This window comes from Oryctolagus cuniculus, chromosome 4 (genome assembly GCF_964237555.1).
Source record: "Oryctolagus cuniculus chromosome 4, mOryCun1.1, whole genome shotgun sequence".
Classification (NCBI taxonomy): Eukaryota; Metazoa; Chordata; class Mammalia; order Lagomorpha; family Leporidae; genus Oryctolagus; species Oryctolagus cuniculus.
In genome coordinates, this window is record NC_091435.1 from 44,663,527 (window position 1) to 44,690,937 (window position 27,411).

Genomic DNA, 27,411 nt, shown 5'->3' on the forward strand with positions numbered 1-27,411 from the left:
ACACAAATCACTATATCAGACAGAGCTTATGGAGTGACCTTTTGTACTGAGCACCTAAATATAGTATTCATGTTAAAATGCATTCATCCAAAACTAATCTAAAAATCCATTTGATGGCACACAAAACGTCTGTGCTCATTCTTCATGTTTCACTTTGAAACTCACTTTGGGGAAACTTATTTAAACAACCAAGTCAGGAAACACAGAGACAGAAGCTGGATGAACATAAGTGGAATCTCTCTGCTTTAAGTCTGACTTCATTCTCTGTTGTATTATTAGTGTTTTGACAAAACTTCCCTGGATAACAATTATGCAATGTTCTGTTTTATTTTACTTTGTGTCTCTATCATATATATATATATATATATATATAATGCATTTTATATATATATATAATGCATTATATATATATAATGCATTGTAACTGGAGCGTTAAAAACTCAATTATTTTCATATACTTTTGGCCTGAACCATCTGATCCCAGTGAGGTCACTTCAGAATTTGCTCTATTCAGTGTGAGTAAATCCTACTAGATTAGATATTGACAGCTGACACATCTGGAAACATGGGAACAGAAGGGGCAGACAAGTAGATATTTTTCAGAGAACAAGTGGAAACTTGAAATATGTTGAATGGAAGATCAGGGGATGAGTAAAGAGCTTTGAAAAAAAAATCCATTAATTATTCAACTTTGATAATCCAGGCAGTAAATAGAGCAAAAAGTGTAGAGATAAATAGAGCATTTGGTGTGTCTACAGAAGTACTCGTAGAGTTTGTTGTTAACAATTCTCTTTGCCACAAGGGTCTATGAAAGCCTCTACAATGTAGTTTGAAAAGATATATTTCACCAGCGAAAACAATTGAAAAACAAGGGATGCCTCTGGGAGTTCTATATACCTTTTAAAAACTCACAGTGCCTAAGCATCTAGACATGTCAAACATAATGATTCAAAAGACCACATCTCTGGGATCTGTCTCCCCAAATTCTAGATCTCCAATTATGTTTTCTCTATCGAGTAATTTGGATTTTTTTTCCTCAGAAAATAAATCACTTTTTATAAGTGACTCAAATCTTGTCCAAGAATGATGATAAAGCTCTTATTCTTCTATGAAGGAAGCTTTGTTTCATTTCTCTTTCACCTGGGTCACTGGCCTGAGGTCTGTAAAAATGACTTTTTGTTGTTTTGTATTTGATGCGCTTGAGAAAAAGGAATCTGACAGAAATCTTTGAGGTTGAGGAAACAGAGTGGTGTATATCTGTATGTGCATTCATAGATGCACCTAAAATTATATGAATGTATGTATACACAGATGGTTTGTTCATACATTACAGGGAGGTTAGAATTTTGCTTGTGTGGTTTTGATGTGATATCTCCGATTCAGAATATTTACAGTGCAGCGAGTACATTCAGGTTCTTCATTATCCAGGCAGTTTTTGACCTGGAGTATGAAAAATACAAGCTAGTACAATTTCCATTGCAATTGTCTTCTCTAACAATTCATTTTCAAGAATCATACTGAGTTGTAAAATACTATAGCATTACTATTTTTGTTTTTGTTTTTTATTTTTGTCTAGCTTCTCAGAGTTTCCTTTTGTGGGTCTTCTCTGTGAAATAATAAATTTGGAGATAATTTTTACTTATAAGTACCAAGAAATAATTACCTTTTTAGGAAAATGTCCTGTAGAAGTAGGTCCTATTTGTTATTACAGAACAAGGTTTTCTAAATTACATTTTCTCCTTTGATTTATCTGTTAAGCTTAGCATAAAGCAATGTCGAAATTACCCTAATAGGATGCAAATTCCACCTGGTAAGGAGATCTCTTTCTAAATATTTGCTCTTTACACTGGACATTTGCAAATAGATAACTTATGATAAATATTTGTTGCATTCAAATCAACATTTAAAACAAAAAGCTTTGTTTTATATATAAAGAAAAATGAGACAAAAACCAATTTGTTGTTAAATTTTCCAATTTCTTTATTCTCTCTTGGGAACGTTGATTGTGTGTGTGTGTGTGTGTGTGTGTGTGTACCCATGTTTGTGTTCAGACTGTTTTCCTACTGCTACTTGCCAGGGAAAGCAAGCTGACATTTTCTGTAGCCACACATATTCTTTCATAGTCATCAGTATTTTCAACTCTGGCACTAATTCCATCATCAACTCCATGGGCTTCCTCAATATCTGAATTGTTCTCAAGATCTTCCATTCAGGGCTATAAAATTGGTTTCCAAATTGGTTTCTGTCATGAGACCCTTATTTATCCTTTGTGTCAAGATAACTTTTTAAAAAAAAAAGATTTATTTATTCATTTATTTATTTGAAAGCAGGGTTACATAGAGAGGACAATACAGAGATAGAGAGATCTTCCATTGAGAGTTCAGTCCCCAAATGGCCACCATGGCTGGGATGAGCCAGGCTGAAGCCAAAAGCTTGGAACACTGATCAGATCTCTCACATGGGCTCACTGGCCCGAGCACTGGGGCCATCTTGCTCTGCTTTCGCTGAAGATAAGCAGGGAGCTAGATCAGAAGCAGAACAGCTGGGACTTCAACGAGGGCCCATATGGGACACCTGCATCATAGATGGGGCTTAATTCACTGTGCCACAACACCAACTTCCTCACAGTAACTTTCCAGACTTATGAAACTAATTATATAAATTTCCCCATTAAAATATGTGGAGAGTTTGAAGCAGGAGTTTGACACAGCAGTTAGGTCACCATATTTCTATCATAGTGCCGGTTGAGTCCCGATTCCACCTCCAATCCTAGATGTCAGCTTCCTACTAATGTGCACACTGTCAGGCAGCATTTGATGCCTCAATTACTTGGGTTCCTGCTACCCATGTGGAAATCCAGATTGGTTTCCAGTCTTCTGGCTTCAGCCTGGCCCTGCCTGTTGTGGGCATTTGAAGATGAACAAGCAAACAGATCTCTGTCTGTCTTTCCAATTAATTTAAATTAAAAAAAATACATATATATTATTTCAGTTGTTCAGTGACCCACAGTATCATATCCAATATGCAAATCATAGTGAGATCTCTTTTTCTAGATGGTCCTCTTGTGTTTTTTTTTTTTTTTGACCCAGATCCAATGTCAGCTAACTACAGCTTCTGAATGTGTCACTCCTACTCCAAGTTATCTTTACTTGACTATCAAGAATCCTTCTTTATGTGACTACCTACTACTAGAATCCTTTTCATACCTCAACTCTACCATCACCTCCTATGTAAGGTCTTCTCTGTCCGTCACTTCTTCCAATCCTCTCAGATATTTTTGAAACTCTGCAGCATACTCACATGCCCTATGTATCTTCCATGCCCACATGTATCCCTGTGCTCCTAACTCTGTGGTGGGTCTTCTTAGAAAGCTTAGTGTCTATGACCCAGCTACATAACTAACATATTGAAATATCTGGGAGAAGAGTTTAAAATATGTTGTGGCTTAACTGGTAAAGTTGCCACCAGCGATATCAGCATGCAATGTGGACACTGGTTCAAGTACTGACTGCTCCACTTTCAATCAAGCTCCCTCCTAACACACCTGGGAAAGCAATGGAAAATGACTCAAGTACTTGGGATCCTCCACCCACCTGGGAGACCCAGAAGAAGCTCCTGGCTATTGTCTTTGACCTGGCACCATACTAGCCATTTTGCCATTTGGAGTTTAAACCAACAGATGAAAGACCTCTCTCTCTCTCTCTCTCTATCTCTCTCTGTAATTCTGCTTTTCAAATAATTAAAATAAAGCTTTTAAAATAAATAAATAAGGAAAAATTAAATTTTTATATATTTTTATATATTAATAAATATAAAATGTACATGAGTGGATTATGTGTTTGCATATTATACTTAATACATCATCAATTTTATAAAATATAAATATATTCTGCAAAGCTATGATTTACAGTGCTAAGAGCTGATTAGTTTATTTAAATTAAGGCACAAAGAGAAGACTTAAATGTCACCTGCTTCCTGGCTGATGATGCAAATTGCATTGTTTCAGATTTTTGCCTTCAAAAATTTACATGTGGAAGACTGTGTGAACTTACCAATTTAATAGTTCCAGCATTTCCTCTGAGACAGTTTTTAGGACCCGAGTTATTATTGCCTTGGTAACAATATGGTAGAAAATCTATGATTTTAATTTTCCACTTCAAGTAATAGTCTGAGAAAATGTTCACAGGTCTGTTGTGTGTAAGGTGGAGAAACAAGGTAAACAGCAAGGAAAGCAGAAATATTTGTTATGAGAATTTCATAGTTTGTTAAAATGCTTGCACACACAGACGTACACGTGGACAAGGATCACATAATTTATTGGAATGAAGCTTTCAGTCGAATGCATTTAGACATGTATTAAATATTCAGTTCTATCCTCATTTCATTTAAGGACTGTAAATGCAGCATTAATTATTATTTCCATCTGCCCTTCCTCAACACAGAGTAGGCAAAATTATCTGATGACACTGTGGTCCATGGGTTGCTAGCCTCCATGAAGCAAAAGGGAGTCTATGCAGGGCATGACCTGAAACAATGTGAGCAAAATCATTACCTTATCACAACCACAATTCAGTCTTCCTGCATGCACACCATGAGTGGGGTTACCACAGGCATTCACTTATTAATAGTAGCCATTCCTTGCAGGTGCAGGATGCTGTGGGTGTCCTAATGTTCCTACAGGCAGAAGCAGTCTTTGTGGCTGAGGAAACACAAAAGCTTTAGAAGATCAAAACCAAATAAATTTTTATTTGAAGACATTGCTACCATGTTCCCTAAAATTGCAAGCTTATAATTATGTTTGTTTTGAATAAAATACATTACATTTTACCACATAGTAGTTTTCCTAAAGGTCATTATTCAGTATGGATAGAAGTTTACTTCTCTGTTGGTCACCATAGTGATATTTATTTATGGAAAGTGGATGAAGTTTCTCAATTTCAATGAGCAAATTTTCAGTAGTAAGCCTGGCCTGTGTCTTTACTGTCCTTGAAATTTTTCTTCAGAGTTAGTTGTTAACACATTTGGTACATTATATTGGTTTCATATGATTCTCATATGAAAAGACAATTAAGAGAGCTTAGGTAACACATAATCATAAATAAATGCCATGTTTAATATGAACTGATGTTGAAATATAATACAAAATTATGCTTCTAAATCAATTGAGAAGTGGTCAGCAAGTTGTTATCCTCCATAGATTAAAATAGTCTCTGCAGGGCATGTCTTGAAACATATGAGGCACAATCATTACCTCAATTGGGAAACACAGTGTCAGATTCAATTTCAACATAAGTTGAAATTTTTATATACAATATTGTATAAATAATGAGTGGATCTGGATCATGAACTGGAAAGCAAACAATCAGAGGGAAGAGGTAAGCAGGGGACTCAGTTAGAACTTGCTAGCACAGGGGTGGGCACTTGGAATAGTAGTTAGGATGCCACCGCCCTGTATTGGAGTGCCTGGGTTCAATACCCACATCCAACTCGTGATTCCAGCTTCCTGCTGTACACACACACAGAGGCATCAGTGATGGCTCAAGTGGTTGATTCTTGCCACCCGCAAGAGGATCCTAGATTGAACTCCTGGTTTTGGCCGTGACTTTGGCCAAGATGCATCTATTTGTGGTCATTTGGATAGCGAACCAGGGAGCCAGTGAATGGGAATACACACACACACACACACACACATACATTTTCTCTCTCTCTTTCCCTCTCTGTCTCTCTCTCTTTCTCAAAAAAAAAAAAAAAAAAGCTATCACACTTTTAAATGTCTCACATTGATTTCACCAGTTGAAAATCACTCTATATTATGATTTATTATTCTACTTTTCACAATTTGTCTCATTTTTACAGTATATCATTTTGAACCACACACTCCCACAAAATTCTAAAATTATTTTGCTAATCACTGATTTAATGATTCCAAACCAACAGTAACTAACAGTAATTCACTATGCTCCAGATATTCTAGACCCCAGGAACACAAAATTTTATACTCACTTGCAAGGATTTGACATCTTAGTAAGCACCTCCAAGTTACTTCAATAGTTCAATAAATTCTGGGTGCAGTTCTGTGGAATGGTAAAATCTCTACACTCAGTTCTGAATGAGAGTCATTCCACCCAAATCGTGAAAATGTTGTGTAAATCTGATGTCTACCATCATAAAGCATCCTGGGTTGGCAGCTGAGATTTGGCTGGAACTTTAACAGCTTTTAGTTGCTATTTCCTATTTTGAAATTATTAATAAAATGTTTTATAATTACTCATACAATGTATAAATAATGTGTTAGTATTGTCTTTTATAGAAATACTTTCAGATTTGGAAAACCTCCATCTCGAATTCTGTAAGAAGCCATCACTTGAACTGTGGCAGAAAATAACTGAATTCATATCATCAGCTACATTCATCCAGCAATTAAATAATTTAAGACAAAATTTTAAAACACTCAACTAGATATGGTAATATGTGGTTTGATCAGTTTATGCTATACACATATGTTGAAATAATATTTTACTCATAAAAATGTGCTAGTTCCATATCAATAAAAATTATTAAAAATTTTAAATGTTCAGTTAGTTCTGTTTTAAGCCTCATTATTTTATAAAGTATGTTTTAAGCAACTTGTTTACTATTTAATTTTTATATTGTTTTTATAGAACAAATTTGAGTTGAAAATGAAACATGTGAACAATAATAATCTAATAACGCTCAGCCACTCTTTTATTCTATTCCCAAAACACTTTAATTTTATCATTTTACTAATTTTGCTTATATACTTAATTTAATTGAAAGGCAGAGAGACTGCAAGTGAGAGATGACAGAGAGAGATCTTCCATCAGCTGTGATTCACTCCCCAAATACCTGCAACAACTGGGACTGGACCAGGCCAAGGCCAAGATCCAGAAACACAACCCAGGTCACTTGTGTGGGTGGCAGGGACTTAGCCACTTGCACCATCATCTACTGTTTCCTAAGGTATGCATTAGCATGATGTTGGAATCAGTAGTGTATCAAGGGTTTGAATTGAAGCATTTTGATAAGGAGTAAGGAAATCCCAAGTGGTGTCAATTGCTGTGACAAACACCTACTCCTAATTTTACTAAAATATGGAGACAATAGAAACTCTTTGATACAGTGACAGAATACTTTTAGACATATGATGGAAGAATTAAGATAACTTTAGAACAATAGTGCTCTGTAATTATCAGCTACCTGAGGGTAGTAATCTTGGGCAGAAAAGCCATTTTTCTATCTCTGTCTATCTATTTATTTATTTTCCATCTCTATCTATTTATTTATTTTCCTAACTCTACAGACTCATACCTCAATAAAACTGAGAGAAATGGATGTGTTGGTGGAAGCATTACATTCATTTAATAGTCTCATCCTGCTGTTACTTTAAACATGAAACAAAGGGAGGCATAGTCTTAACAGGTATGTGATGATCTAAAGTATGGGAATAAAGTGCCTATATTTCCATCACTGTAGAATATATTCACATGTTCTTCCTTCCTTGTATTCATTTTCAGTCAGAGACTTATACAAATCAATGTTCAAGATATTCTTTTTAGTTATGTATCTGGAATAGAATGCTGGGGGAGAGCATTTAATTCATTCAAGCTACCCTTGTGAGGTTAAAAAGAAAATTGACTGTGGTTTATTAGTTCTTTCCAATAAACACTCAAAATTTCAGCTAAGTGAAAGCAATTGATACTAGGGGAATCAATGGTGCAGCAGAATACCCTAATGGGTATTGTTGGAACTTTTAATTCTCAGTATGCAGTTTATTCCTTCAAGGGTTATTTGATGGAATTTTTTTGAGCACTTTAAAATTTTTAATATTTAAGTAATTGGCTTATTGGGTGACTTTTCTTTACTTTAAATCAATTTATAGATATCTCCATTGTGATTAATGCAAAGATATAAGCAAGGGGAAAAATCGAAGAATTACATAGCCTACACAGTGTTTCTATTCCTTCCATTCCTTTCTAACTGATGGAATGCATGCAAGCTCCAATGACCACATGTCATGAAAAATAATTTTAATTAAGAATTTCAGTAGGCTGACTTGTGATTGAATCACTGTGTGAGTTGTTTATGCGTCACAGATTCAATCAGAACTGTGTTTAGTTGTGCTTTCCTTATTTGTATTTTCAATGTCAGGATTTTTAAAGATAAATTTAGAAACATATTATTTTGCATAATTCACCTACTTACATCAAGCCTTAGTATTTCAGTTTTGAATCAACTGTAATTTTAGCAAGCATATCTGTAAAGGAAAGGAGGATTATCTTCTGCATCAGAGCAGACCACGACTAACCACAGGCCCAGTCAACTGCTTGTAATAATTATAGTGTGGAAGGGGAAAGCCAATTAGAATTCACGGTTTTAAACTAAAACCTCTTCTGCTTCTCTTTTCTGCTTTTTAAATTTGTTTCATTGTTTTTCTTTCCCTTTAAGATTTATTTATTTATTTGAAAGGCAGAGTTACAGGGAGGCAGAGGCAGAGAGAGAGAGAGAGAGAAGTCTTCCATCCGTTGGTTCACCCTACAAGTGGCCGCAATGGCTGGAGCTGGGCCAATCCAAAGCCAGGAGCCAGGAGCCAGGAGCTTCTTCTAAGTCTCCCATGCAGGCGCAGGGGCCCAAGGACTTGGGCCATCTTCTACTGCTTTCCCAGGCCATAGCAAAGAGCTGGATAGGGAGTGAACCAGCCAGGACTCAAACTGGCTCCCACATGGGATGCCCGCCCTGCAGACTGGGGCTTTAACCCACTGTGCCACAGTGCCAGCCCCTGTTTTTATTTTTTGCATCTCCTAAGCTAGCAAAAGAATTTCATTCATGTTTTCACTTACTTACAAAATTTGTCATGTCCTAGACCGCTAAGAAATTACTCTTCCTTCTCTCATAGGACTTATACTTAATTTCTTTAAACATAATTTTGCCATTGTATTAAGTAAGTACTTTTTCTCCATCATTCTGACAAACCTACAAATGTATACACTTTCACACACTTACATACTCGAGCCCACATATGAAGAAATTGTCCCATCTGACACTCCTTTACAATAAGTAAACATACCTGAACATATCTATGTAAAGAAAATATATAATAAAAGTTCCAAGTTTCAAATTACTCTGAATATAACTTTAACAAAATTAATGAAAAAATCCATTATGAGGGTACAAATATGCATAATTTTTTATCTTTATATGTTTTTACATGAAAGTAAATATATGCTCATATCTATGTATGTATTTTCAATAAACATTATAATTATCCTTTTCATAAATATTTTAAAGAGTTGGATGACTCTAGCAGTTTAACCCAGTGTATTCTTATCCTTCCATTACTAGAAAAATAATCTAAGAAAATCAATACATACAGGTATGTATTAAAGAAGACTTATACAGTTCGTATTGTTTAAAAATCTACCCTATACATATTTAGTATCCACACAGTAAAGTCTACTGTGGTTGTTATTTTTAAGGTTTAATGGCACATTAAGTTGTGCATATTTATGGGATACCATGTGATGTTTTGAAATGTGTATACATTGTATAATATGGCATCGGGGTGAATATATCTATCTACTAAACATTTGGAATTTGTAGCAAATCCACTTAAAATCCTTTCTTCTATCGCTGTTAGAAAAATATACAATGTATTATCATTATCTATTGTGACTCTGTGCAATAGAATGCCAGAATTCTTTATTCCTATGTAACTATAACTCCTATCTAATTTAGTACCCATTAAATGGCTTTTCTCCATTCTGCCCAACCCCCTTCAAAGTCCCCTGTCCCATCCATCAGTAACCACCAATTAACTCTCAATTTCAATGGGATCAACTTTTTTAGATTCCACAAATGATTGAGCTTGTATGGTGACTGCCTTTCTGTGCATGGCTTATTTCACTTAATATAATAATCACCATATCCACCCATATTATTGCAAATGACACTTTGACCCTTTTTATGACTGAATGGCAGTTACATCCGGTATATGTGCCACATTTTCTTCATTTATTCATCAGTTTATGGACACTCAGGTTGATTCTAACTCTTGGCCATTGTGAACAGGTTTATAATAAACAAGGGAATACAGATAGCCAGTAGTGGGATAGCTGGATTATATGGTAGCTCTACTTTTGGTTTTCAGAAGAATCTCCATACTATTTTCCACATTGACTTTATTAATTTAAATTACTACCAACAGTGTGTAAGAGTTCCCTTTTTCTCTTCCACACTGAGAACATTTATTTTTATTAATCATCAGTCTAATTTGGATGAGATATCTTCTTATGCTTTTGATTTGCATTTCCCTGATGATTAATGATACTGAGCAATTTTGTGTGCCGTTTGTCTGTCGTCCTTTGAGAAAAGTCTGATGAGCTCCTTGTCCAATGTATAGTTTGCAAATATTTTATCCCATTCTGTAGAATGTTATCTTCATTCCTCTGATGGTTTCATTTACTGTGAAGGAAGTCTATCATTCAGTAAAACCCAGTGGGCTATTTTTACTTCCCCCCACCCTGTGCTTTGGAGTCTTCTGCAAAAATTCCTTGCCCATTCGACTGTCTTCAAGTATTTCCTCTGTTTTCCAGTTGCAGGTATTCAATTTAGGCATTTAATTCATTTTGAGTTGATGGTTACACTTGTGAGAGATAAGGGTCTGGTTTCATTCTTAGGCACATAGATATGCAATTTTCCAACATCCTTTATTGAAGACTGTCCTTTCTTCAATGTATGTTCTTTTTTTAAACTTTTATTTAATAAACATAAATTTCCAAAGTACAGCTTTTAGATTACAGTGGCTTTTCCCCCCATAACTTCCCTCCCACCCGCAACCCTCCCATCTCCCACTCCTTCTCCCATTCCATTCGCATCAAGATTCATTTTCAATTATCTTTATATACAGAGGATCAATTTAGTATATATTAAGTAAAGATTCTATGAATCTGCACCCACACAGAAACACAAAGTCTAAAGTACTGTTTGAGTACGAATTATAGCATTAATTCACATTGTACAACACATTAAGGACAGAGTTCCTACATGGGGAGTAAGTGCACAGTGACTCCTGTTGTTGACTTAACAACTGACACTCTTATTTATGGCGGCAGCAATCTCCCTAGGCTCTAGTCATGTCATGGGTTGCCAAGGCTATGGGAGCCTTTTGAGTTTGCCAACTCTGATCTTAGACAAGGTCATAGTCAAAGTGGAAGTTCTCTCCTACTTTAGAGCAAGATACCTCCTTCTTTGATGACCTGTTCTTTCCACTGGGATCTCACTCGCAGAGATCTTTCATTTAGGTGGTTTTTTTTTTTTTTTTTTTTTTTTTTTTTTTTTTGCCAGCATGTCTTGGCTTTCCATGCCTAAAATACTCTCACTGGCTCTTCAGCCAGAACCGAGTGCCTCAAAGGCTGATTCTGAGGCCAGAGTGCTGTTTAGGACATCTGCCATTCTATTGCCATTCTATGAGTCTGCTGTGAATCCTGCTTCCCATGTTGGATTGTTCTCTCATTTTTAATTCTATCGGTTAGTATTAGCAGACATTAGTCTTGTCTATTTGATCCCTTTGACACTTAATCCTATCATTATGATAAATTGTGAACTGAAACTGATCACTTTGACTAGTGAGATGGCCTTGGTGCATGCCACCTTGATGGGATTGAATTGGAATCCCCTTTCCTGCAGTGCCGGCATCCTATATGGGTTCATTTTTGAGTCCCAGCTACTCCACTTCAGATCCAGCTCTCTGCTATGGCCTAGGAAAGCAGTAGAAGATGGCCCAAGTCCTTGGGTCCCTGAACCCTCGTGGGAGACCTGGAAGAAGCTCCTGGCTCCTGGCTTTGGATCAGCTCAACTCTAGCCATTGATGTCATTTGAGGAGTGAACCAGTGGATGGAAAACCTCTCTCTCTCTCTCTCTCTCTCTCTCTCTCTCCCCCTCTGTCTACCTTTCTCTGTAACTCTCTGTCAAATAAATAAAATAAATCTTTAAAAAAGAATGAATAACTGGATAGAACATTCCCTCTCTGTCTCACTCTGTCTCTGTTTCTCTGCCTTTCAAATTAAATGAAAATAAATAACAATATAAAAATCATGCAACCCATGTCTGAGGGCCTTATAATTTAAAAATAATGAAATATATCAATTAAAACAATTATATGGCAAATATAATAAGAGAAATAAGATCAAAATTTGGCTGATCCACTCTTTCTCAAAATACTTTCATACTAACTGATTATATTATACTCAGCCCTCACCAGAATTTATATTCATGCAAGAAAATACTTGAAGTAATATGAAAATAAAGTTCAAATATTTTTACTGCATCTCAAATGCTATTCCAATTCTCTTCATTCACCCAATTTTGAATTCTCTGGGGCTTCATTTCAGATGCACATATAAAACATGATGGAATTTGCTACCAAGCTTCCTTTCTAAAAATCTAATCAGCAACCAGCTTATCATGGAGGCTATGTAGATTTAATCTACTTTCTTTATCTTAGGTTTTTTGTTTCTGTCTTAAATCCATGGAATTCAAAAAAAAAAAAAAATCCATGGAATTCTAAAGCTTGTCCAGAGATTCCACTCTGGAGAAAATTAGGTAGGAGTACAATGATATGATCTAAATAGCAAATAAGCCTATAAATTCTTTTAGATCAACTCTGAAAGTCTGGAGAACATGGAAAATTTGTTGAATCTGTGCCCACTCCAATTGCTTCCATGCCTATCCTGTCTAATTTCCATGCCAGTGGGCCACTCTTGGTGTAATGTTTTTATGCAACAAATACCTTAAGGTAAAGGTCTGAATGAGAAGTATGAGAGACAGTACTGGATCAAATCCTTGCTGATCTCATTTTCCACTCTCCTTCTGTGCTCTCTTTTCTAGCCATACGGATTTCCTCTTTACCCATTCTGGACACCAGGCCTCTACCTAAGGGCTTTTGAATTTGATTTTCTTTTAAAGATACATTTATCCCGGAGGTACCTATGACTTGATTTCATACCTCTTTTAGGTGCTTTCCAAGTATCTTCCTGGTATGTCTCACCTTACTCCATAGTTCTCATTGTTTTTGTTCTGCCTTAATTTCTCCAGCTATCACCATGTAATACACTATCACATTGTATTTGTCCATTATTTGACTTGTCCATTATCTAACTTCCTCCATTAGAATGCAAGCTCCATTAAGGCAGGAATTTTTTATCTTGATTGACATGAGCAATACCCAGGGCTTCTTGGGATTATTACAAATTCATATTGAATGCATAATATTTCCTCTCTGAGCACAAATAAGAACTTTATTAAAGAACTATTTCCTCAAAATTTGGTGCCATATTTAATAAACTTCTTTTCTTAGCTATTTACAGAGGTGACATGATATTCTGAACTACAGTTTCTTCCATCTTAATCTCCTTAACTTGTACACCAAATATCTACGTAAATAATATAGAATGGTCAATACAATTAAAATCCTAGCAATTGTTTATAACAATTATTAAAACACTCAATATTTTAAAAATGCTGTCTCAACTTTCTTCTATTACCTTATTGACAGTATTGGAAATACTAACTAAATACACACACACACATGCACACACATACACACACATTCAAGTTAATCTTTAAGCACGATAAACTTAGAGTCAGTACAGTTGTTATTTTTTTTTACCTAAGACTCTTACGCAATTTAACTATTCTCAGATGAGTCACTTAATCTCTTAGGGCTCTGCCTTTTACTGAAAATATAAGGAAACAGAGGATCACTTTGTTTCTTACATTTTATATATTCCAATTTATGATATTTTGAATCTATTTAGATGATGTGTGAATTATTGAACTAGTATTTTATAATTTGGTATTCTCAAACAAAATAAATAAATAAAATAGTTAAAGGATCATAGTTCAGTATATTTGAAAGAATTTGTTAATATACAGAATAAAAAATCTATGCTGCTTCTATTGTTAGCTTTGTTTTCATTTTGATTCACGAATGTTGACAGAAGCTTTAGGTACTTCATTGAAAAGACTTTCCAGTATAGAAATTACTTAAATGCAAAGATCATTGGAGTAGGAATTTGGTCAACAGGATGTTGACCATCACACTCAGTGTGATAGTGCTCTTTCAATTTATTCCAATGTATTTATCTTTCTAAACAAGATTCCTAAAGCACAACTTGCTTATGAATGAAAAGAGGCCAACAACTGAAACTAAAGAATATCACTCAGTAGTTACAGGAAAAATAAAATCATTATTGTAGTTTTATGCTTTATCTAACTCACTGACCCATATGTCAAAAGAATGCCTCAGTTAGTAATTCAAATTGTGATTTTTATTCCACTTTCTGGGCCCTAAATTGTCATTTCTAGTTCTTTATCTGAATTTTGTTGTTAATTAACAGCTCTGAAACTGTTCTTTAACAAATTCCTCCATTCATTTGCCCAGATTAGTTGATAAACACTGAATTACAGATGGCAGATTCTTAATCTTTAGCAGTTGTTGAACTCAGCTTGAAGTTTTATTAATAATGGAAGAGAGCAAATAAATTAACTCTAGCTGCAAATTTTAAATATATAAAAAGACTTTCTTACTGAACCTACAGAATATATCCCAATTAGCACCAGTAGAACCATCATATGCTAAACCTTGAAGAAGCATGAAAAACAAATTAATGTCATATCAATAATGCACAACAGTTTTATAACTGTTCCCCTATTTGTATCATCAAACAAGTCCACCCCCTGCAGAGACATCAGTGGTACAGAGAGTGGTCTGGTACCCCAGTGGGCCTCAGAATCACTTTGGAGGGGCTTATTAACACACAGATCACTGGAAGCTCCCCCAGGGTTTCTGATTCAGTATGTTTGGCATTAGGCTTAAGTATTTGCTCTTCTAGAAAGTTCCCTGGAAATGCTGATGCTGCTAACTCAGGGATCACACTTTGGTTATAAACCATTTTAATTGTGTAGTTGTGGCTTAAAAAAGACCGTAACAATATTAAATGCATTCCTCAGATTCAAATTTCAATCATCCTTGAGAGCTAGATTCATTAGTAGATTTGAGAAACTGCTATATGTCAAACATTGAGCCGCATATTCATGATACACTGATTAGATCAAGCCCTGTGAGGGTTCCACACCTCGTGTGGGAAACTCATTTGACAAGGGAATTGCCATGTGATGTTCTCCTAGGGAAGTACACAGAGGCTCTAGTCCCTGATGAGCTCCTGGGGACTCTCAAAGAGCAGAGTAACATGAAGGCTTGGATTTTTGTTTCTCTTCTTATATTTTGAGTTTATGTATTTATTTTATGTATTAAAGGCACACAGAGAGAAAGATAATGAATACATGATCTTGCAATCCACTGGTTTACTCCATAAACATCCACAATAGCCATGACTGGGAAACACCAAAGACACCTGACACCCCAACCAGGTCTTCTACATAGGCTGCCTGGATTCTTAACTACTGTGCAAAAAACTTGCCCCCAAGTTCAGATTTTTAAATTTATCACTCTGGCCTAACAGGAAGTAAGGAAGTGAGTTGATATCTGATGGTGGTAATTCAAGTCAAAGGCGGTGATGGTTCTCAAAACCTCTCCAATTTTCTGTATTATCATGTGTACAAAATCTAAATGTCTTAAAATTATGAAATAAAATTCTGAAAGATGTGGCACCTATATCCTATTCTTCATCTTTGCCAGCTACATCTTCATTTTCTTTTAACAAATCTATTTGAAAGACATAGTTACAGAAAGAGGGAGGGAGAGAGAGAGAGAGAGAGAGAGAGAGAGAGATCTTCTAGCTGCTGGTTCACTCCCCAAACGGCCACAATGGCTGTGGCTGGGCCAGACTGAAACCAGAAGCCTGGAACTGCATCCTGTCTCCCAAGTGGATGACAGGGGCCCAAATACTTGGACCATATTCTGCTTTCCCAGACAGATTAGCAGGGAGCTGGATAGAAAGTGGAGTAGCTGGGACTCGAACTGGCACTTAGACAGGATGCCAGCATTGTAGGCAGCAGCTTAACCTGCTGTGCCACAAATCTATTTTTTGCATCCTCTTTTAATTATCAATATAATATTTAGAAATTTAACTCTGTTGGATATTCAAGTCCTTTTTTTAAAATTCACAATATTTACTCTTTCCTCTAAGCTTTGCATATTCTTCTTATTCCAAGAAAACTCTTTGCCACCCTACTTACCCTAGTCAATCACTAATATTTTCATCTCAGCTCATATATCTCTATTTCAAGAATCCATTCCCTTCTCTATCCTTTGTGTCTCCTCACCCAGCCCCTTGCATCCTCAACTCTGCTTATTTTCCAAAATATGGCCCTGGAGAAGCAGCCTCTTGAGAACAGAGACTAGGTTCATAGAGACCAGGTTCTGTATCAGTGGATTCCTCAGAAAGTTCAGCTCACACTGAATACCCAACTAATAATTACGGTTTTAATTAAGAGAGGCTGAGGAGAGAAAGAATAAAAAGGAATACACAGAGGTGCAAGCAAGAAGAGATTACAATGATTGTTGCATGGAATAATCAGCAGGCCCAGAAAATTGTGAACTGAAAGAACATCCACTGGCTTTATTATGGAATGTTGTTGGTGACTATGGAGACAGTGATATCAATAGAGTAATAACAGCAAAGCAAAATTCTAGGAATTAGAGATTCCAACATATCTTTCATACAAAATTTAATTTAATTTTTATAATTATGGCATGAGATAATGCCAATCATTAATACCATTTTTCAAATGAAGTAAATGAAGCCGAAAAATATTGGCTAACTAAATGAAGGTTGGAAAACTAGACAATGACAATGCTAAATCTGAACATTTGTCTCTAAGGATCAAGATCCACCCAAATTATGTGAGCTTTTCTCCCTTTATGTACATTGAAAACTTAGTAGATGAAAGAAAGGAAAAGCAAGTACTCATATTAGCCTGTTATACAGCAGGCCTTTTAAGGTTTTTTTGGCCTCATTGGTTTCTTTCTGCTTTTTATGAGCATTAATGTGAATTTACTAAATGTCATTTCACTTTTAAAACTGTTGCCAGCCAGTGTTGTGGTATAGTAGGTTAAGCCTCTACCTACATTGCCAGCATCCCATATGGGCACTGGTTCAAGTCTCAGCTACTCCATTTCCAATCCAGATCCCTGCTAATGTCCTGGGAAAGCAGTGCAAGATGGCCCAAGTGCTTGGGCTGCTGTACCCATGTGGGACATCTGGAAGAAGCTTCTGGCTCCTGGCTTAGGATTGGCCCTGCTAGCTGTTGCGGCTATTTAGGGAGTGAACCAGCAGATGTAAGTAATCTTTCTCTCTCTTTCTCTCCATCTCTTTCTCTATTCCTTTCTGTAACTCTGCCTTTCAAATAAATAAATATTTTTTTTCAAAAATAATGTCTACATTCATGTCTTTGCTTATTTGTGGAAAGGGAGGTTATTGCAATCTGATCACTTCGACATGCTTATGAAGAGGTTTATAGTTTAAACTATTAAATTTGTTTTCTTTTTCACAAATAAGACTTTTTATTTGTTACTACTGAAGTCTAAACTTCAAATGGATTATTGGACTGGTGGTCCATATCCATCAGCTCCTTCAACTTTAGCACCTGTCTCAGATCCAGTGGCTTTTCCAGAACAATTACCTTCTCCATGAAGCTCCGTGAGTTTTCCCAATTCAAACCTGGGCTTCTTCAGCATCTTTACTTTTCTAACAAAGACATGGGGGTGGGGGGATAGATTGGCAAGCCTTCTCTATATCTTTTCCAATGCTATATCTGGTATCAATTTATTGACTACTTCTTGCAAGTCATTTGTTTGCATCTTCCTGGTCATGATTTCCATCATCTTCCCAATTTGGTGGACCTGTTGGTGCTAAGCGTGGGATGTCTTCTGTATCTGATTGTCGTATTTTTGGGGAAAACAAACACAGAACAGATGAAGCAAATAGCCTTCGGTAACCTTCACATCAACATGAGCCTCAATCACGGTCTGCCAAATTTTTCACATGGAACACATTTTGTCACAGGTAAGATCCGTGCCGTGGAAGTTAGATAGTTTTTGCCCTGAACATCCTCAGTAATCTGAATTTTCTAAACACAGCTTCATTGTTCTGCAAGTCAGCAAGAGTCATTTTAAAAACATGACTCTTAAGACCATCAGATGCAATTGTGGTTCCTTTTGTCCTTGTGACTAGTGTTTTCCCAATATTTCTTATGTTGAACTCAGCAGGTGCTTTCACATCATGGCAATCTTTCTTAGGAACTGGGTCCACCACTTTCTTTTGGCTCCCTTTTTGCTGCCTTTTGTAAGGCACTTGCTCTTGCCTACCCCTGTGATGGTGCTTAATTTCAGAATTAGAATTGAGAGAAGTGCGTTAGAACGTCAGATAAGATTTACAGTGGTAGCAAACAGAATGCTTCTAGAGTCATTCTATCGAGCAGCTATTATTAAATAGATCCCTGCTTTTTGGAAATAAAATGTCAATTGTGGATCTTAGCAAAAAGAGTGTGTTTCCATTTTCCCTCTCTTTCAACATAGCAAATAGAATACACAAACAAAACATGTAAACTTAGGCAGCTTTCTAGGATGCATCTGTTGCACTGAGTTTAGACAATTATCAATCTTATTCATGCAAGGGGAGGGGACAGTGTTTAAGGATAAGAAGTTGAGAGGAGATGTGAAGACAAGCATGAAGGCCTTTTCATATTGTGATCATTCAGCTGGAGGTCCAGAGATAATAGAAAAAGGAGACTGAGTTTAAAAATAATCTTGATAAATGATTTTTTTTAATTATAGGTGGGGATAGTTGAGAATAAAATGAAAATCACTTGAAAAAACTACCGAGTCTTGGTGGAGATTTCGACAAATATAATCAGTGACCAAACACAACTGATGTCAATAAAATGAAGACTCTGAAGGCAGAGGATGGAGGCCATGGAGCCCAGAAGATGAAAGGTTTGCTATAATCCCCCCATGAAAGCAGACTTTCTACAGAAAGGAGATTTTAGTCTTGGAAGCATGAAACATATACAGAAAGGTTATTTTCTCTTATTTTCTCCCAACCATTTTCCTCTACTGTACCTGAAGATAGATAAGATCTCTGAGAATCTAGTGAGAAAAGGTATAATATCTGGCTTCATAGAGGGAAGAAAGGTGATAACAAGAGTTAATATTTCTATTTTCTATTAAAAATGATATCTTCTGCAAAGATAGTTCCATTATGCTACTTAATGAGTGACACTTTGCCTAAAGCTATAAATAACACCAGCAAAACAGAGAACTGTTAAAAATAGTATACTCCAGCATATCTTTTCTACAATCCTTTGCAAATTTAATTTTCCACTACTCTCAATGAGCACTATGTTCGCACCAGTACAATTGTAACATTTACGGTCCTTCAAATAAAATTTGACACAATGTCATCATATATAATGTTCTACTTCTTTTCATATATTCAATGGTACTCCTCTCAAATCTTGCCTCTGTCTCCCAAAAAGTTTTCTAGAATCACAACACTGTGTATTTACTTGCTCTGTAATACAGGTTCTAAATGGCAGACCAGTCTCTGGGCAAGTATAGGTAAATCTTGTGCATTTAGTTATCCTTCATTTGTATATCCCATATTCCACTGAGAAACCCTTAATTCCAGGTGCGTTAGTAAGTTAACAACCTAGAATAAAAAGAGTAATAAAATATGATGCTATGATTTTTATTTTACTTTAAAGAACTACTTTCTTTGCTGATTTTCTTTCTCCTCTTTCCTTAAAGAAAAGATTTTTAAGGATAATTTCTTAACTTTTACTTTTTTTTTTCACATTGCCTTATGTAGAAACAGACTTTCTGATTTTAGTGCTAGTGTTCCACAAGGAATATGTCTTTGAGGATACTAGAGTAACATATAAAGCTCACTTTGTTGAATTTCAGCTCTTAATCCTATGGTCAAACTCACTTTTTTCTCCAAAGGAAGTTGTCGAGTATAATTCCCTCTATAGCAAAATCATATGATCCTTGAGTCATATTTTTACTTGCTACTAGAAGTAAGCACTTGCCAAGTTTTCTAGATGCCTGGTGCTTCTATTTCTGTAATTTTAAAAGATTTAAATTGAAGTATAATTTAGCATTGCATTGTTCATATTCACATGAAAGTGTCTTGGTTAATAATTCAGATTTACCATATTTATAGAATCCCCTTTATGGTTCTTGCCAAAGATTCTCCTCTGTTTCTTCAGGGATGATCACAATTCTAACATTAAAAATCAAAGGTTGACTTTCCCTGTATGTAATTCCTTTCCCATTTTATGTAATTAGAATCACACAGTAGGCATTGTTCCATTTCTCTGGCTTCTATTTCTTAATGATGCATCTGTAAGATTAATCCACCTATTAGTGTAAAACAACAGAAACTAAAATTCCATTTTAATATAAATGTCTTTTTTAATATTTATAAATTTAGTTGCTAGTATGGCTAAAGCTGGAATCATGCCCTGAGAGATGGACCTCTAATATTAATTCTTTTCTTAAAAGATATTTTTTATTTTTTTTTACAAATTTTTTTAATTTATTTTACAGATAGAGTTAGACAGTGAGAGAGAGAGACAAAGAAAAAGGTCTTCCTTCCATTGGTTCACTCCTCTAATGGCCGCTATGGCTGGAGCTACGCCGATCCGAAGTCAGGAGCCAGGTGCTTCTTCCTGGTCTCCCATGCAGGTGCAGGTGCCCAAGCACTTGGGCCATCCTCCACTACCTTCCTGGGCCACAGCAGAGAACTGGACTGGAAGAGGAGCAGCCAGGACTAGAACTTGCACCCACATGGGATGCTGGCGCCGCAGACAGAGGATTAACCAAGTGAGCCACAGCGCCGGCCCCCTCTAATATTAATTCTTATAATGTGCTTTGCTGTTAGCTCTTCTGGCCTCGTAGAGTAAGTTGAAAAATATGTCAAGAGTTATTTATGCGGCCGGCGCCACGGCTCACTAGGCTAATCCTCCACCTGAGGCGCTGGCACACCGGGTTCTAGTCCTGGTCGGGGCGCCAGATTTTGTCCCGGTTGCTCCTTTTCTTGTCCAGCTCTCTGCTGTGGCCTGGGGGTGCAGTGGAGGATGGCCCAAGTGCTTGGGCCCTGCACCCCATGGGAGACCAGGAGAAGCACCTGGCTCCTGGCTTTGGATCAGCGCAGTGAACAGCCACAGCAGCCATTGGGGGGTGAACCGACAGAAAAGGAAGACCTTTCTCTCTCTCTCTCTCTCATTGACTACTCTTCCTGTCAAAAAAAGAAAAGTTATTTATGCAAGAGTTATTTTATTTTTCATTAGGTGATCAAATTTATCAATGAAGCCAATTGAACAGGAAGTTTATTGGTGAAAGAATTTTTAATTAGAAATTCAATTATGTCATGGATTTAAGATTATTCAGTTTTTTAAAAAATAGCTTACTGAAACATTTTGGTCAAACTGAGTTTCTCTAAGCACTCATTTCCATGATTTGTAGCATCAAACTGTTTATTGTGTTTCCTTATAATATTTTTAACATCTATGGTATATACAGCGATCTTCCCACTATTCCTCACAATGATATGCTCTTTCTTCCTGATTAGTCTTGACACAGTTTTATAGATGTATTTAGCTTTTCAAAGATTGAACTCCTTGTTTGCTTTGGTATACTTTGTTGTTGTTGTTTTATTTCTCTGTGATTTTGTCAGTTCATGAGTGTTATATAAATGGGATCACACTGTAGGCAACCTTTTAAGGTTGACTCTTTCACTGAGCATAATGCCTTCGAGATTCATCAGGACATTGCATGTGTTGCTAGCCTGCTCCTTCCTATTGCCCTGCTGCACTGTAGTGTTCCTAGATATGGATAAACTAGTTACTTAAGCATGTATCCATTGAAGGCTATTTGATTAGCTTTCAGTTTGGAGATATTAAAATAAAACTATGATATACATTTGTGTAATTTTTAAGTAAACATGCTTTTCTATTCTGGAATAATCTATGTTTTGGACTGCGCTCTCTCATAATTCATATATTGAGAGTTTAGCCCCATTTGATTGTGTGAGGATGCGGGACATTTTGGAGTTAATTAGGTTTAGATGATGTCATCAAGGTGGAACCCTCATGCTGAGATCAATGGCCTTACAAAATGCGTCACCTGAGCACTTTCTCCCCACCCCCACCTTCTCTCCCCATACAGAGAGAAGGTAGCTGTCTGCAAGGCAGAAACCTTAGAGACAAGTTCCTGATGCTTATACCAGTCATTCTACAATATTTTGTTATAGCACCCAGAACTAAGACTATACCCAGGCTTCCAGGCCCTGTGGAAGTACATACATGAACCCCAACATTTACATTATTCCATCTACAAAAATTAACTTGAAATTTATCATAGCATTCAATGAAAGCATTACAATATATAATTTGGGGATGGGCATTATGACTCAACAGGTTAAATTGCCACTTGTTATGTCCTCATCCTCTATTGGAGTGTCAGTACTAATCTTGGTTGCTCCACTTATAATCCAGCTCCCTGCTAATGCACCCAAGGAAAAGCAGATGGCGACTTAAGTACTAGAGTCTGTGCAATGTATGTTGTTCTTAGTTCCTGGCTTCCACCTGTCCCAGCCCCAGCTGTTGTGGCTGTTTAGCAAGTAAACCCATGGATGAAATACCCCTCTCCCTATCTGTCACTCTATCTTTCAAATAAATAAATAAATCCATTTAAAATAAATATAAAATATATATTTTTAGCAAGAAAATGCATGGACAAATCATTTGAGAATTGAGGCTCAATGAAGAGATTTTTGGACTTGCCACACAATTTCTGTTCACAATTGATCATAGTAATAGGACTAAGAACCAAAGGGATCATATAAACAAGAATAGTGTCTGAAAATACTAGCTGATAGAATCAAAAAGGGAGAGAATGATCCAACATGGGAAGTGAGATACACAGCAGACCTATAGAATGGCAGATGTCCTAAACAGCACTCTGGCCTCAGAATCAGCCCTTAAGGCACGCGGATCCGGCTGAAAAGCCCATGACAGTATTTCAGGCATGGAAAGCCAAGACACTCTGGGGGGAAAAAAAAAAAAACGAAATGAAAGATCTCCGCGAGTGAGATCCCAGTGGAAAGAATGGGTCATCAAAGAAGGAGGTACCTTTCTCTGAAGGGAGGAGAGAACTTCCACTTTGACCATGGCCTTTCTAAATATGATCAGAGTTGGTGAACTCAGGGGGCTTCCTTAGCCTTGGCAACTCATGACAAGAGCCTAGGGTGATTACTGATGCCATAAACAAGAGTGTCAATTTGTTAAGTCAACAACAGGAGTCACTGTGCACTTACTCCTCATGTAGGATCTCTGTCCTTAGTGTGCTGTACACTGAGATTTAATGCTATAACTAGTACTCAAACAGTATTTTTCACTTTATGTTTCTGTGTGGGAGCAAACTGTTGAAATCTTTACTTAATGTATGCTAAACTGATCTTTTGTATATAAAGAGAATCGAAAATGAATCTTGATGTGAATGGAAGGGGAGAGGGAGTGGGAAAGGGGAGAGTTGCGGGTGGGAGGGAAGTTATGGGGGGGAAGCCATTGTAATCCATAAGCTTTACTTTGGAAATTTATATTCATTAAATAAAAGTTAAAAAAATGAATATAAAAAAGAGAAAAAAAAGATAAATTGATTCTCTCAAAATTAAAAACATTTGTACAAGATTTTATTACAAGGTTGAAGAATAAGAAACTGCAGAAAAGGAGAAGACATTTACAAATCACATTTGATAAAGGACTTACATTTAAAATTGATAAATAACTATCAAATTGACCACTAAAGAAAGAGGTCAAGTAAAAATATCAAATTAACTGAACAGAAATTTTAATGAAAATGATATAAAATGTATTACAAGTTGTTAAAAAGCATGATCCATTAGAGAAATAAAAATTAAACCACAATGAGTTGCATAAACCTATCAGAATGACAGCAATAAAAATAGTCATAATAGTATTTGTTGATAAGTAACTACCAGTTTAGCATTCTACATTTTTCACAAATATTTAAAACATATTTAAAAATGTAAAGAGTCTCTATATTTGATCAATATTGTGCCTCCCCAGTCCTCAGTAGCTAACATAAAAGCATATGGCAGAGGGGTCAGCAATCAGACTTGCTTACGTGCAGCTATAATTTGAAAATCAACCTCATGAGATAAAACACCTCGTAAAAGTATTTTACTGGAGACTGACTATGAAGGAAGCTATTTCTTCTAAGATTCACGGAGTAACATCAATAACATAGCTATGCAACAGAGAGCTTTTAAATTTATTTATTTTAGTCTATTATTTGAAAAGAGTAGAGACAAACAGCCATTTTCATTCGCCTTGTACCCCAAATTCCCACAACTGAAACAAGACTGAGCCATGCCAAAGCTGAAACTTAAGGAGGGCCTTCCACATGAGGAGTTAGAACCCAACTACTTGAGTAATCACAACTGCCTCTCAGGGTATCCCTTATCAGGAGGCTAGGATCAGCCTATCTCTGTCTTGGCTCGAGGAATGACACCCAGCTCACATAGGGGACAGGACAGTTCAAAGGGCAGAGAGCAGTTCCCCTCACCCTGTGACTGTGAGAGTTCTCAGCACAGGTCACAGACTTTGTTAGGCTCACGAGCACCCATATGGTCAGAGTGCAGAAACTCAGATCTCCCTGTGTGTTGTAATACCAGTCCCATTCACAATAGCTACAAGAAAAAATGAAATACCTTGGGATAAATTTAATCAATGAGGTAAAAAAAAAAAAAAAAAAAAAAACCCTAAAAAAAAAATGAGGAAAGAAAAAAAGAAGAAACAAAAAAGTAAAAATCTTCCATGTTCATGGATTGGAAGATATAGTATCATTAAAATGTCCATACTTTCTAAAGCTATTTACAGATTCAATGCAGTCTCAAACAAAATATCAAGAACACTTTTCTCAGGCCTAGAAAAAGCAATTCTGAAAAAAAAAAAAAAAAGACCCCTAATAGTCAATGCAATCCTGAACAAAAGAAAAAAAAAAACAAAGCCAGACATAACAAAATACCATATCTCAAGTCATTCTACAGGGCTTTTATAACCAAAGCAGTCTGGTACTGGCACAAAGATAGACATGTGAATCAATGAAACAGAATTAAAATCCCAGAAATTAATTCACAAATCTACAACCCCTGAATCTGACAAACAAGCCAATGATCACTACCTGAAGAAAGGATAGTGTCGTCAACAAATCATGTTGGACAATTGGATTGCCACATGCAGAAGTTTGAAACAAGACCCCTATTTTACACACCACACAAACATCAGCTCACAATGGATCAAAGATCTAAACCTGAGACTTGCGACCATCAATTGCTAGTGGAAAGCACAGGGGAAACACCGCAAGTCATTGGCCTAGGCAAAAAACTTCTTAAATCAAACCCCAGATGCACAGGTAATAAAAGCAAAAATAGGCAAATGAGGTTACATCAAACAAAGAAGCTTCTGCATAGCAAAGGAAGCAAAAATTTTTTTTTGTTCTACTGAATACCATTGGTTGAACTCTGAATTAACACACAATGATTCCTAGGTGTTCAAATTTTACTGAAAAGTGATCTCTGCTAAATATAAGAGTGGGAATAAGAGAGTGAAGAGATATGCAATTTTGGACATGCTCAATCTGACTTGCCCCAAATGGTAGAGTTAGAAACGCTCCAGGGGATTCCAATTCAATCCCATCAAGGTGGCCTGTACCAGTGCCATCTCATTAGTCCAAGTGATCAACTTTAGTTCACAATTGATCATAATGATAGGTCTAACAGTCAAAGAGATCACATAAACAAGACTAGTGTCTGCTAATGCTATCTGATAGAATTAAGAAGGAGAGAATGATCCAACATGGGAAGCTGGACTCACAGCAGACTCATAGAATGGCAGATGCCCTAAATAGCACTCTGGCTTCAGAATTAGCCCTTAAGGCATTCGGATCTGGCTGAAGAGACAGTGAGAGTATTTTAGGCATGGAAAGCCAAGACACTCTGGCAAAACACACACACACACACACACACACACACACACACAAACCATGTAAATAAAAGATCTCTGCGAGATCCCAGTGGAAAGAACGGGCTATCAAAGAAGGAGGTACCTTTCTCTGAAGGGAGGAGAGAACTTCCACTTTGACTATGACCTCATTTAAATAAGATCGGAGTTGGCAAACTCAAAAGGCTTCCATAGCCTTGGCAACTCATGACAAGAGCCTAGGGTGATTACTGACGCCATAAACAAGAGTGTCAATTTGCTAAGTCAACAACAAGAGTCTCTGTGCACTTACTCCCCATGTAGGATCTCTGTCCTTAATGTGTTGTTCAATGTGAATTAATGCTATAACTAGTACTCAAACAGTATTTTACACTTTGTGTTTCAGTGTGGCAAACTGTTGAAATCTTTACTTAATATATACTAAATTGATCTTCTGTATATAAAGGTAATTGAAAATGAATCTTGATGTAAATGGAATGAGAGAGGGAGCGGAAGATGGGAGTGTTGCGGGTGAGAGGGAAGTTATGGGGGGAAGAGGGGAAAAAGTCATTGTAATCCGTAAGCTGTACTTTGGAAATTTATATTTACTAAATAAAAGTTAAAATAAATAAAAAATAAAATAAAACGAAGTACAGAGGCAACTGATAGAATGGGAAGAACTATTTTCAAATTACTCATCAAATAAAGGATTAATATCCAGCATATATAAGGAACTCAAGAAACTCAACAGCAACAAAACAAATAATCCAGTTAAGAAATGAGCAAAGGATATGAACAGGCATTTTTCAAAGGATGAAATACAAATGTCCATCAGATCCATGAATAAATAATCAGGAACACCAGCCATTAGGTAAATATAAACAAAAGTCACATTGAAATACCACCTATCCCATGAGAATGGTAGTCATCCAAAAACCAAAAAATAGCAACTGTTGGCAAGGATGTGGAGAAAAAAGCTACCCTAGTACACTGTTGGTGGGAATGCAAACTAGTACAGCCATAACGGTAGGCAATAAGTAGATTTTTTTTTGACAGGCACAGGTGAAAGAAAGAGAGAGAGAGACAGAGAGAGAGAGTTATAGACAGTGAGAGAGAGACAGAGAGAAAGGTCTTCCTTTCATTGGTTCACTCCCCTAATGGCCACCCTGGCTGGCGCTGTGCCGATCCAAAGCCAGTAGCCGGGTGCTTCCTCCTGGTCTCCCATGTGGGTGCAGGAACCGAAGCACTTGGGCCATCCTCTGCTGCCCTCCTGGGCCACAGCAGAGAACTGGACTGGAAGAGGAGCAACCGGGACTAGTACCGAGCGCCCCAAGCGAGACTAGATCCTGGGGTGCTGGCGCCGCAGGC

The 27,411-nt window shown here is 36.6% G+C and overlaps 1 long non-coding RNA gene across 3 annotated transcripts; it reads right to left on the reverse strand.

Annotated features, from left to right (window-relative positions):
* Window positions 1-470: 470 nt before the first annotated feature.
* On the reverse strand, window positions 471-20,490 carry LOC103350579 (uncharacterized). Of its 3 annotated transcripts, XR_007908952.2 has the most exons (5): window positions 20,191-20,490; window positions 19,968-20,098; window positions 4,553-4,699; window positions 4,053-4,188; window positions 471-1,440 (listed from the first exon to the last, which is right to left on the reverse strand). It is a non-coding gene; the product is annotated as an uncharacterized lncRNA (long non-coding RNA). The 3 variants fall into 3 exon arrangements; XR_007908951.2 differs by lacking the exon at window positions 4,053-4,188 and having other exon boundaries at window positions 20,191-20,485; XR_011388343.1 differs by lacking the exon at window positions 471-1,440 and having other exon boundaries at window positions 3,837-4,188; window positions 20,191-20,486.
* Between the last annotated feature and the right edge of the window lie 6,921 nt (window positions 20,491-27,411).